The sequence below is a fragment of the Terrapene carolina genome, unplaced genomic scaffold (genome assembly GCF_002925995.2).
Source record: "Terrapene carolina triunguis isolate 2854851 unplaced genomic scaffold, T_m_triunguis-2.0 Scaffold67, whole genome shotgun sequence".
Taxonomy (NCBI): Eukaryota; Metazoa; Chordata; order Testudines; family Emydidae; genus Terrapene; species Terrapene triunguis.
This window is the reverse complement of record NW_020664418.1, coordinates 27,444,349-27,458,056: the sequence shown is the minus strand read 5'-3', so window position 1 is coordinate 27,458,056 and position 13,708 is coordinate 27,444,349.

Sequence of the window (13,708 nt, the reverse complement as noted above, 5' to 3'; positions counted from 1 at the left end):
GTAAAAAAGGCATCTTCTTACTCAGCAGATCTGCCCTGCATTTGTATTCACTGTCATAGCTGCTGACTTCAGTGACAAGCAAGTTTTAACTGCTTTTTGTTCCTGCTAGCACTGCACAGCTGACACAGGCAAGAGAGCATGAGCTGGGCTATGTTCCTTGTGCTGCATCATCAACAATATTGTTTACTAAATTTCAAATAGCTATGCCTCTCTGCAAACCCAGAGAAGGCCTGCCCAAAAAACTGCATCAATCCTATTAGACTTTGATCTGGGCAGGGTGAGCCATGTGTATGTGATTTCCAAGCATTATTATTGGAACTCACCACATCTAGGAACAAAACAAAACAAAAAAAAAAAAACACAAGAAAACTCTAGCTCATACAAAATGCAGCAGCTTGTCTATTTAGCAACACAGGTGTCGTGAATGTGTCACTCTACTCCACTCTCAACCCTGAGTGTGACTTCAGTGGAGGCTGCTGTGTGCTTAGTACTTTTGAAAAATCAGGCTACTGATTTAGATTCCTAAATCTTTTTTGTCCCCAATAATTAATTTTCCTTTGACAACTAATGTTTCAAAGTGTGTGTATACACGTATGGACACATGTTTGAAATATAAATATTTGGGGGTTATTATTTGAATTTTTTCCCCCTCCTTCCTCATTAGTAGTTATTGACCCCTCTTCATCCTCTTTTGCATGTGGCAGTGCAGCAGGAATGCTTTGGACCTGATAAGATGAAAGCAGAGTGATAGAAGTTTTGCAGAGCAACTGTGCAGAACAAACACATCCAAATAGTTAGAATGTGAACAATTTTTTACAATTTAATATTTTTGCAAATGTTAGGTCATGCAAAGGCTCAGAGAAATACATATTAAGCACATGCAAAATTTGTGTTCTACCTTGAGGTATTCAGTTGTGAAATCATTTACAGAACTCAATTTAAATTATTTTTGTTAGTCATTTTTATATTATATGTTAAAGTAATAATATTACAAAAATAAATCAGGAAAATGTCTCTCAGGTTTTTGAATAAAAAAATATGTCCATTCTTTAAACCTATGGGACACTTCATCTTTGGATCACTGGTAACCACTTCCTGCTGCTTCTTTGAGAAGTAAAATGTTGGCATGACAGAGTGATGGAAGCAGAGAAATTTAGATCCACCCAAGTCCACTACAGTCTAGTTACATTATTGCAACTAACAGTTATTAAATAATTACAAGGCTAGAAGTACCTAGTATTTGCCCAGTGAACAAGACTGATAAGAAGTGTAACTGTCTAATAAACTATTCCTATTATTATCTATCTGGCTGTATTTTGTCATGGGTTTCTGATTATGACCATATAATGAGAAAGAATCTTGAGTTATTATAATCTGATGCACTATTGGATTTATTTATTTTTTTAAATAGCAACATAATAAAAAATAAAAACACAGTCACCCACTGTTTATTCTTCAGGAATCAGAGGGAGTTGGGGGGGGGGATGAGCTTCTAAGGTTTGGTTCCATATAGGCACCCTTTTATTTTATTCCATGCTATTAAACACATTAGATTAGGCCTATAGAACTTATTCACTGTTTCTACCTGAAATCAGTCAACTTGTGCGTGCAGTCACCTCAAAGATGGTGGAGTGTTAACTCTTCAAAGACTTCAGCTTGCCTTAAGGGGAGGGCTGACCCCTTTCCAGGAGTTCAGATTGCTTACAGTGATTGCCTTTCCACATCCCTTAGACTTAGAGCAATGGTTCTCAACCAGGGGTCTGAGGCCCGCTGGGGGGGCCGCAAGCAGGTTTCAGGGGGGCCGCCATGCAGGGCCAGCATTAGACTCACTGGGGCCCAGAAAGCTGAAGCCCTACCGCATGGGATTGAAGCCCAGGCCCTGAGTCCCGCCACCCAAGGCTAAAGCCGAAGCCTGAGCAATGTAGCTTTGCAGGGACTCCTGTGGCATGAGGCCGCAGGCAATTGCCCTGCTTGCTAGACCCTAACATTGGCCCTGGCTTTTATATGCAGCAAACCTGTTATTGTGACACAGGTGGGCCATGGAGTTTTTATAGCATGGTGTGTGTGTGGGGGGGGGGGGCTCAGAAAGAAAAAGGTTGAGAACCCCTGCTTAGAGGTTGTTTCACTTTATAATTTTTAATGTAGAGGAAGGTTGGCCATGGCCACCCTTTGTAGATTTCTCACATGAATCGGAGGGCGTCCATATTCTTGTGTACTCAGAGTAGGTCTTCCAAAGTTTTCTTGTTTGGAAGATTTCTGTATTTATGGGATAAGCCCCCTTCAAAGAGATGATTCCATCTGTTACCATTTTCATTTCAGGGTCTTGGAGAAGCCCCTCACAAGCTATCATTCAGAATACATTTGTGGAAACCTATGAACAAGCAGTTACTCCAATTTTGAATATATCTTAGCAGCATCCACACACAGACCTTTTAAAGAAAAGCTTGTAAGTACTCCATTAGTAACTGATATAGAGGAAATCCGCATGCTACAAGTTTCACAAGTACCTTAGCAAGCACTATAGTTTGATCTACCACAAATTCTTCTGTCACCAACACATTTTTCTCACTATTTATTGATTGTTTCCCTCAGTCCCATCATTAATGTAGCATGTGCTGAATGATAGCTACCTCAGGTACCTTCAGTGACTTTTCTGTACAGCATTCTTTGATCAAAAGCTTTAGATAATGGAAAAAAATTGTAGAACTATATTTTAGCCAATTTCCTGCTCAGTTCAACTGTAAGCTCTTTGTAAGCTATGCATCCGAAGAAGTGAGGTTTTTACCCACGAAAGCTTATGCCCAAATAAATCTGTTAGTCTTTAAGGTGCCACCAGACTCCTTGTTCTCTTTGGGATGAAGACTGTTTTTTTATTCCGTGTACACTATGTAGCACAGACCCTTCATGTCTAGGGCTCCTACGCAATAACGCAATATAAACAAATAATAACAACAATAAGTTCAGTCCTGGGTTTCACTAACTAGGGGCCCAATCCAGATCCCACTGGAGTCAATGGAAAGATTCCCATTGTCTTACATGGGCATTGGGTCAGGCCACAGAATACTAACCATCCACTTTCAAATGACAGTTGAGCAACTGTGTCTCCTGTAGTGTGTCCTTCCATCAAACCCATCTGGTGAGGGATGTCTCTTGATTGCCTAATTAATTAAATCCCTGAAACCAGAAATTACACACTAATGGGCTAAGGCATAAAAATCAATTGGGGGGGGGGGGAAATCTCCCAAAGGATAGATAAGAAAGGAGTGTTTGAGCTCTTCCAGTGGGCTGGTTTCTCATAAACTGGGTCATCTGTTCTTACTACTGTACTATTGCCCCTTTTTGACCTGAGTGGCTAGTCAAAGTTTGGTGCCCAATGGGTGTTAAATTGATGGTAATCAGGTATTTATTTGATGCTGTTTTGTTTATTTACAAAAATGTACAAAGTCCTGTGTCTCTGTACACTGAGGGAATAAAATAGCAGGAAACAACTTATTTTGCTCACAGCATCAAGAACAGACTTTTCAGTCTGCTCCCCTGACCCAAAAACCTCTCCCCAGATTAATTCCAGGGTCAGTGACGTGCTTTTTCCTGCTCCTTCAGGCTGCCTCTCTCACTCAGAAAAGACCTTGTCTACACTACAGAGTTAGGTCGATATAAGGCAGCTTATGTCGACCTAACTATGTAAGCGTCTACACTACAATGTTCCTCTCGCTGATTTAATTCACCGGCTATGCCAACCTAATAACTCCACCAGAGGCATAGCACTTAGTTCGATATAGTTAGGCCAATGCCAGGGGCGGCAGGTTTGTATAATTTTTGGTGGTACCCAGAACAGGTCCAAGTCCTGCCCCTCCCCCCCGCCTTGTAAGCCGATATATATATTTTTAAATACTGTAAAAACAGACTGGAAACAGTAAGTGTTTAACAGTTTCCCTATATGCACAATGTGGGGGTCGGGGGATGCGGGCTCAGGCTGGGGGTGAGGGCTCTGGGGTGGGGCTGGGATGGGCGGGGGGGGGGGGCGGTGGGGGGGGGCTGGGATGAGCGGTTTGGGGGGTGGGAGGGGGCTCAGGGCTAGGCAGAGGGTTGGGGTGTGGGCTGTGGGGTGGGGCCAGGGATGCGGGGTTCACAGTGCAGGAGGGGGCTCAGGGCTGGGGCAGACGGCTGGCATGCGGGGGGGGGGGGGTGAGGGCTCTGGCTGGGGGTGCAGGCTTTGGGGTGGGGCAGGGCTGGGGATGAGGTGTTTGGGGTGCAGGCAGTCTGCCCCGGGGCTGGGGCCAGAGAGGAGGACTCCACAGTCCCCCTGGCCCTCTCCCTGCTAGCAGCAGCGAGCTCCAGGGGAGAGGCCCCTTCCTTCCCCCCAGCAGCACACTCACCTGGCACCATCACTGCATGTGCTCCTGGGGCCAGGCCAGGCCCCTCTCAGGTCCAGGAAGCCCCCTCGCCTCCCCTGTGGTGGGTGTCGGGGGGAGGGCTGCCATCACGTGTACGCCTCCTCCCCTCCTCCCTCTGCAGGCAGCAGCTGTGCCACCGCCTCAGTCTGCCACCGGCACCACTCCCTTTTGTAGCTGGCAGTGGCCAGCGAGGGAGCGTAGCGCGGAGCAGCAGGGCATCCGCCCGCTGCCCAGGGCAAAGGCAAGGACACTCCGGGGGAGGCGTATGGGGCTGCAAGCAGGGCCTGGGGAGAGACCTGGCCCCAAACAGTGGTGGAGCCAGGCCCCCGGGCCTTGAATTTGAAGGAGCACGGGCATATAACTCGCCCGTTGGCCCATATAACTCGCCGCCCCTGGCCAATGCAGTGTCTGTATAGACACTGTGTTGCTTACATCGCCTGTTGCTGCCTTTGACAGCCTGAGCCCCGCAACCCTGCATGGGACTGTCAGCCCCAGGGCTCTGGCTGTCAGCCTCCCCCCCCCACTTAAGTCAGTGCAAGCACTCCTGGTGAGGATGTGTACCACCAACAGAAGAAGCATAGTGTGAACACAAAGAGCCAATTTAGTTACTGCGGTGGCTGTAGGTCAACCTAACTTAAGTCGGCTTAATTTTGTAGTGTAGACATGTCCTCAAGTCTGTTCTTGTCGGACCTTGCTTTCCGTAAGATTTACCTTCCCTCACACATAGCCCTACCCAAAAAAATAATTAGCCAAAAAACTCCTGGCTGGGTACACACACACCATTTTTTGTCTTAAATGGGGCTTATGATTACAATTACGTTAAATTGAAGGGTGAGTTCACATCTTCCAGTTTCAATGGGGTTATAATTCAACCCATAACAAGGTTTTGCCCAGCTGATAATACTTTGTTATTGTTCTGGAAACTGTGTTATTGTCAATGTGAAGTTTTCACTAGGGAGGTTAAATGTAATGTAAATTATGAATGGTTTAAAAACTAAGAGTGAGACAACTTTAGCACACTATATGTCTGTATTAGGGTCTCACCCTTTTAGAGCAAATACAGCAGAGATACCAACAGCAACCTTTCATAAACATGACTAAAGCCTGTGGACACCTGAACAAAAAAAATAATACAAAAGACAATTTACAATAAAGAGGCATCATGCCAGTTAAATTCTGAACACACTCTGAAAAGCCTATAATTTATTATAACATCTGTTAATAGACAGCTGGTACATCTCCTTGATGCCTATTTTCAGAACAGTACAATTCCACTTCCCGTACTCTCTCCTTAACCGATGTGCCTACTAATCATTTTATCATTTTTGAGCCCTCTAGTTTGTGAGCATCCTTCTGTACCAAAATGCCCAGAAGTTAACAGATGAGGTTGAAGAAGTTATATTTAAAGAACTAGTACCTCTCTAGCCTTGTCCCAATAATGCCCTACTGTATGCTCCCCAGAAGGACATTTATTTTTATTACAACAGTATCACACTGAACAATCCTGTTTAATTAATCTACTACCACTACCAGGTCAGCCTTGGCACTAACCACATTCTGGCACCCCCAGGGATAGATCTCACTCCATATCAGCACAGACCACTATCTGCCAGCTATAGAACATCTAATGGCAGAGACTACAGCCTTTCCTTAGCCTCTTTGTATAGCTCTATGTCAATTAAACCCACCTGTTTTATTTTTCTTTCATGAAGAATCAGACTTGTTTGTCTCCTGGTTTCTTTGGTCAGTGTTCATACCCCAAAACAGTCAAAACCAGTTGAGGTAGCCTTTCAGCAAAATACTATAAGCTAATAGATAAGAAAACACACACAAAAAGCATTAAACTTGCTCTCTCTAATCCTGAGCTATTAAGTGCCATGCAATGTTATAGTCTAAAAGCTTCAGGCTTTAAGTGTACAGAGCAGGCTCTTATTTTCTTGGGGCTGATTCTCAGCTAGTATAAATTGTCTTAACTCTTAACTTCAGTGGAATTATGGCAATTTACATCAGCTGAGGATCTGCCAACACAGTCCCTAGAGTTCTTGAAATCTACACGTGCTTCTCATGGAAGCTATCTTACATTCCTCTTGCTCCTGGTTGGGTATCACTGACCCTTTTTCTCAGGGACCCCTTTCTTCTTTATAGTTCTCATTTTGAGTGATTTAAGATATTGAAGCATCATAAGCATATTTAGCCATTATCTTGTTTTTCATGCAAACTCATTGCACAGTTGCAATTGTATTCCCAGATTTACAGAATATTTGACTAACTCCATTATGACCCCATATACATATAAAAGGACTTTTACTTTCCTTCTGCATGTTTGGTCATTTCAAAGAACATTTGTTCCATTTCAAATAGCTCCTTTGAACCTGCATACAGTTACCATCTTTGTTACCTTTTCAAAGGATCTTCTCTCCTTCCACGGGTATTTGGGCAAACACAACGTAGAGCCAGGCCCTTTAGCATGCTAATTAACTCTCTCCCCAGGGAGTCTTCCTGTACAGTAAAGCCACAATTCCTTTACAAAAGGACAGTAGCACAGATTTCATATGGCTATAAACCCACAGAAATGTTTAACTCAGGGAATAGCTACAATTCTTTGTCACAAAAGCATTCCCTCATTTGGTATCCTGCATGATATTCTCCCATGAATTCAAGTCTCTAATTTGTGCGTTTAGTAATGTTCAGTCTCATGCTGCTCACCAAGCTATCCTCTAAATTACAGAATATGGGCTGGTTCCTGCTCCCACTAAATGAATAGGAACTGTGCCATTGATTTAAATGGGAGAAAGTTGAGGTCCCAGATTGCTAAAACTTTAAAGTTTCCCATGTTGAAATTAATTGGTGATTAGTTCTTGGGACTTGCTTTTTGGAGGCTTGCAAGTATATTTGCTTTTCTCCCTTGCTTTGCTGCTGCTCTTAGTGATTTGTGTTTAAAAACAAAAAAGTATAGCCACTGGCTCTGCTCTTTCCTGATACTTCCTTTAGAACTCTTGGCTGCAAATCATCAGGTCCTGTTGATATTTCTGTCTAATCACATGGCTATTGCGGCAAGAAATTGCAAATAGCCCCGCAAATGTACATTATTCCAAACAATATCTTCTCCCACTCCGATCCTGCCGGTACATATAGTGGCTCTGTGGCCGAGATCAGCAAAGCACTTTAGCATATGCTGGGATCTAGTCACATGCTTAAAAGACATGATTCAAAATTCACAGTAAATGAGAGTCCTCTGTTGACTTCAATTGGCTTTGGCTCAAACTCCAAGGGCCAGATTTTTGGGGTTATTTAGCTGCCTACCTGCACCTTTAGACACCTACATATCTTTTCAAATGTAATCCTAATAGCTTGATCCTGCACTGTATTGAGCACTCTCAACTCCCACTGACTTCAATGGGAGATGGGGATGCTTAGCACATCACAGGATCAAGTCCCAAGTGCTTTGCTGAATAGGGATGGACTTAAGCACATGCTTAAGTGCTTTGCTGAACTGGGACCTAAGTGGGTGTAGAATGTATAAATGTACTGCTGAAGGGTAGATATGCCTAGATGCCAAGGAAATGCATGGAATAACTTCATTAAGTGTTGCTGGATACACACAAGTTACACAACGTGAACAGTAATTGACGACAGTTGAAGAGATGCTTCATTTGATTACATGCTGAGATATTTTTATTGGCTCAACATTTTCCCTTCCCCCAAATAAAAAAATTCTGCAGCACTATGCTTTCATATTATTGTCTATAAATCAAGGTATCAAGATATTGGGTCAATAAAATATGAGACAATCTAGCCCAAGAGAAACTGACTAGAAACAAAATAAAAATATGCAATAATTTACCACCTGGTCACCATGTATTAATTTATTTGATTCTTCTAAGTAATCTATTAAATCAGCCAGCTAAATGTCTGTTTTTGTTAATGTCTTTTATGTCATATTGTCAAGTTAACACAACACTCTGTGGCTACAATTTTAAGAACATAAGAATGACCATACCGGGTCAGACCATTGGTCCATCTAGCCCAGTATCCTGTCTTCCAACAGAGGCTGGTGCCAGATGCTTTAGAAGGAGTGAACAGAAAATGGCAATTTATTGAGTGATCTATGCCCCGTCATCCAGTGCCAGCTTCTAGCAGTCAGAGGTATAGTGACACCCAGAGCATGGGCTTGCATCCCTGACCATGTTGGCTAGTAGCCATTGATGGACCTATCCTCCATGAACTTATCTAATTCTTGTTTGAAGCTAGTTATACTTTTAGCCTTTATAGCATCCTCTGGCAACGAGTTCCACAGGTTGACTGTGCATTGTGTGAAGAAATACTTTTGTTTTAAACCTGATGCCTATTAATTTCATTGGATGACCCCTGCTTCATGTGTTATGTGAAGGGATAAATAATGCTTCCCTATTCACTTTCTCCACACCATTCATGATTTTATAGACCTCTATCAATCTCTTTTCTAAGATGAACAGTGCCAGTCTTTTTAATCTCTCCTCATTTGGAAGCTGTTTCATACCCCTAATCATTTTTGTTGCCCTTCTCTGTACCTTTTCCAATTCTAACATAATTTTTTTGAGATGCGGTGACCAGAATTGCATGCAGTAGTCAAGGTGTGGGCATACATTGGATTTATATAGTGGCATTATGATATTTTCTGTCTTATTATCTATCCCTTTCCTAATGGTTCATAACATTCTGTTAGCTTTTTTGACTGTCACTGCACATTGAGTGGATGTTTTCAGAGAACTATTCACTCCAAGATCTCTTTTTTGAATGGTAACTGCTAATTTAGAACCCATCATTTTGTAGGTCTAGTTGGGCTTATGTTTTCCAACGTGTATTACTTTGCATTTATCAACACTGAATTTCATCTACCATTTTATTGCCAGTTGCCCAGTTTTGTGAGATTCCTTTGTAACCCTTCGCAATCAGCTTTGGACTTAACTATTTTGAGTAATTTTGTGTTATCTGCAAACTTTGCCACCTCACTGTTGACCCGTTTTCCGAGATCATTTATGAATATGTTGAACAGCACTGGTCCCCATACAGATTCTGCTATTTACCACTTTCCACTGTGAAATCTGACCATTTATTCCTACCCCTTGTTTCCTATCTTTTAACCAGTTACTGATCCATGAGAGGATCTTCCTTCTTATCCCATGACTGCTTACTTTGCATATGAGTCTTTGGGAAGGGACCTTGACAAAGGCTTTCTGAAAGTCCAACTACACTATATCCACTGGATCACCATGGTTCACACGTTTGACCCTCCCTCAAAGAATTCTAATAGATTGGTGAGGCATGATTTCCTTTTACAAAAGCGGTATTTACTCTTCTCCAACACATCGTGTTTCTCCATGTGTCTGCTAATTCTGTTCTTTACTATAGTTTCAACCAATTTGCCTGATACCAAAGTTAGGCTTATCAGCCTGTAATTACCAGGATCATCCCTCAAACCTTTTTTTAAAATTGGCATAATACATTATTAGCTAACACTGGTCATCTGGTACAGAGGCTAAGTTAAGCAATAGGTTACATACCAGTTCATAGTCCTGCAATTTCATATCTGAATTCCTTCAGAAATCTTGGGTGAATACCATCTGGTGCTGATGACTTATTACTATTCAATTAATCAATTTGTTCCAAAACCTTCTCTCTATTGACACTTCAGTGTAGGACAGTTCCTCAGATATATCATCTAAAAAGAATAGCTTAGGTGTGGGAATCTCCCTTTCACACCCTCTGCAGTGAAGACCAATGCAAAGAACTCATTTAGCTTCTCTGCAATGGCCTTGTCTTCCTTGAGTACTCTTTTGGCACCTCAATCATCCACCCCAGTGATTGTTTGGCAGGCTTCCTGCTTCTGATATACTTTTTTGTTGTTGTTGTTGTTGCTTTTAGGTCACTGTCTAGCAATGGATATTAGTTATATTTATCAGTTCTGTATAAATGTTATTCATAGCTCTGTTCTACTGTTACAATGGGTATATACTAATTTATTCCGTTTGTTTCTTATATGCTGATTATTTTCTGATCATAAGTACTGAAAATAAAAATACATTAAAAACAACAGCTACCCACAAGTGTTTTAAAGACTGGAAATGTGCAGGACAAGCTGCTTAACAGACCATAGCAATGAAAATAGATATTTGTTCCTATGGTGAGAGATTGCAGGTTTTTTTTGTCCCTGCTGATCTCTCAGCTTTCTAACAATGCAGTCTTTTCCTTTATCTACAATTTCTTCAGAAGAACTATTAAAAAGAAGGATTGGAGTAGGCTTCCTGCTGGTCTTATCCCATGACATAAAGAATTGCTGGTCAAGGAAAGGCCACTTGGCCCAACAAGCCTGTCCCCTTTAAGTTTATCTTAACCTCACCTCCTTGCTCCCTGAATGTACCTCACTACAGTACACTCTGTTGTCACAGAGAGAGTGATTACCTCTCAGGAGTGTGAAGATAAACAGATTTGAAGCCTTCAAGGCATGTTCCCAGCACCTCCTCCCCCTCACACACATACACAGATTCATCCTGGTAACTCCCTTGGGTAAAACAAGACTTTAAGGATGGACATGGAGATTTTTGAAAGACTCTTGTATGCTGTTAAATGCCCATCACATAGAAGAGCCTCACAAACAATAATTCAGGCCTAGCTGTTAAAGGCAACACCCAAGTGCAATGAGTCAAAAAAAGAGGAGGCCAAACATGGAGAGAGACAAAAGCAGCAGGGCACAAACAGTTTTCCTTCAGTGGTGGAATTGCCACCTACATTAGCAACAGTTGTTGGAATCTTATCTCAGCTGGGCTGCTAGATTCATGTTTGGAGGGGGAAGGGAAAAGGTTCACATTTTTTTAGAGGCTGTTGCTCTTGCAAGATAGAGTTGTCTGCCTCATGGCGAACTACAGCCAAATACAGAGCGTTCTTCCATAGTTCTGCTGTATTTGAATTATAATATCTCAATCACATCCTTCACTCACCGGGCTGGGTCTACTGTACATGAGTGCATGGGGTGTTTTAGAAGCTCTGTTTGTGGCTCTATGTTTGTACTTCCAGGGTGTGTTTTTTGTTTTTTTTAGGGATGGGCTAGTGGGGAATGGGAGCGGGTGGCTTGATGGTTTTACATAAATTAGTGAAAAGGATGAGCAGGAATGTTTCATTGCTTAATTAAATTAAACAAGTTTTACCATTTCTGAAGGGGGAAATTAATACGCTGTATTGTGTCCCCATATCCAAAGGTCTGTCTTTAGAACTAACATTTTGCGGATTAACAGTTTATGGTTTAGAATGAAATTCACAAATGAGATGGAGGGGGAGCACAACACTCAAGCTTCCCTTTAGGGCTGCATGCACGGGGTGCTGGCAGAGGGATGTGCGGAGGGGTGGGTCCACTGTACCTCTTATTTGCTGTTAACAGAATTTTCTGTAGGGGACACACATAGGCTGGTGTGGAGGACTGTCCTGGGGGGAGGCTGGGGTCACAGGAAAGCTCAGCTATTTATGCAGATTCTATGGCCTTGCTACAGTTGTACGAGTGTCCCAACAGCCAATACTTAAGACCAAAGGCTGAAGAAGCATACAGTGGGAAAGAGGAGGACTGTGCTCGCGCTGGACTCCAGCCTGGGTTTGGGATGGTTGATTTAATCTCTCCAATTACCCCCTGCCATTGCACTTTACCCACATAACCCTCTCCCCCCTGCCTATGCAGGCTTTATGTGCATTACATGAATTTCACCCTAATAGATACCAATTTCAGCACAATGCATGCTGAGCAGCTAACACTCCAGCTAATGAGTGTGTACACACAATCCCCATAGATGAGAATGGAGGTGGTATGTATATTCATCATCGGGCAAATCGATTCTTGCCTTTCTGCCATGTGCGATTTTTATCACACAGACTTAATATACATGCACAGCAGCAAAGTTAATAGTAATGGATCATAATCTGTGAACAGCAGGTTAAAAAAGATTTACTTAATGAGCTTCAATGGCTCCTTACAACCCACTACAATCAATAAGTGCTAACGAATATGGGTCAGTTCTGCTCTCAGCTATGCTGGTGTAAATCTGGAGTAACTCCACTGAAATCAATTTTGTGACACAGCAGAATTTGTTCTTATATGATGGACAGTAAAAGCTCCCCCTCACTGGGTAAATAATATGCATATCAAATATACATAATATGCATACTAGAATACTATATGCTACTGGGTGAATATTATGCCTAAGTCACAATTATGCAGCCAGTTGTAAATTATTATGCCTGTTGCAGTGTTTTTTTAATAGAATGGGAATTTCAAACTTTTGGTGAAAGACTTTTTTTTAAACTATACTTATAGAAAAACAAAAATCAGTTTCTTAATAATCCAGAGATTATGGCACAAATGGACAACAGTCTGCGGAATATAAAGTTTGGGTTTGATCTTCAGAGTTGATGACCTGCAACTCCTCGTGAGTTGCAGATGCTCAGCATTTCTCAGGATCGGGGCCCTAATGCGCACACCTCAGCCTAAAACACACTTGGGCCAAGATTTTCAAAGTGAGAGGCTAAGAGCTGGTCAACACTAGAATCCAGCTAAGTTGCTCAAGGGGGTGAAAAGCCTGAGCAACATGGGTAAGCCGATCTAAGTCCCCATGTAGACAGCGCTAGGTTGACGGAAGAACTCTTCCATAGAACTAGCTACCGCTGACTGAAGAACCCATCCCGGTGGAGTTGGTATTGTCTACACTGAAGTACTAGAGCAGCACAGCTGCAGTGCTGCGACTGGGCTGCTGTAGTGTTTCAAAAGTAGACAAGCCCTAAAATTGGGCACCTAAATCCATCTATAGGTTCTTAAATAAGAGACCTGAACTCACTGACTTCACGGGAAATTGGAGGCTGCTCACCATTTTTGAAAATCAGGCCACTGATTAAGGTGCCCAAAAATGGTTTTGAGATTTGGACTCCTATTTTTGAAAAATCTTAGCCCTGGCGCTTAGTATCATTAACTGCTGTGGAAGCCCTGACACTGTGGCAGAACAATGCGAGTAAGTGGTAGTAGAACATGCTTATTAATTCTGCATTTCACAGTTCACGTTTTCTGTGAGTGTTGCGAAGACTTGCGTACTTTGCTCTGTTCCTTTGAAATAACTAGGCACAAGAACTATTTAAGGAGGGGGCTATTTTCATTCCTAATTTCTGTGCTCAGTTTCTATTCACTGGGCATAGGGGTTTGTCGCTGGTATTAAAATAAATAATTCCACTGTGCAGATTGTTTTAGGAAAATCTCCGCACCCTCAACCTAAGCATATCTATTGAATGAGTTTATCTTTGTC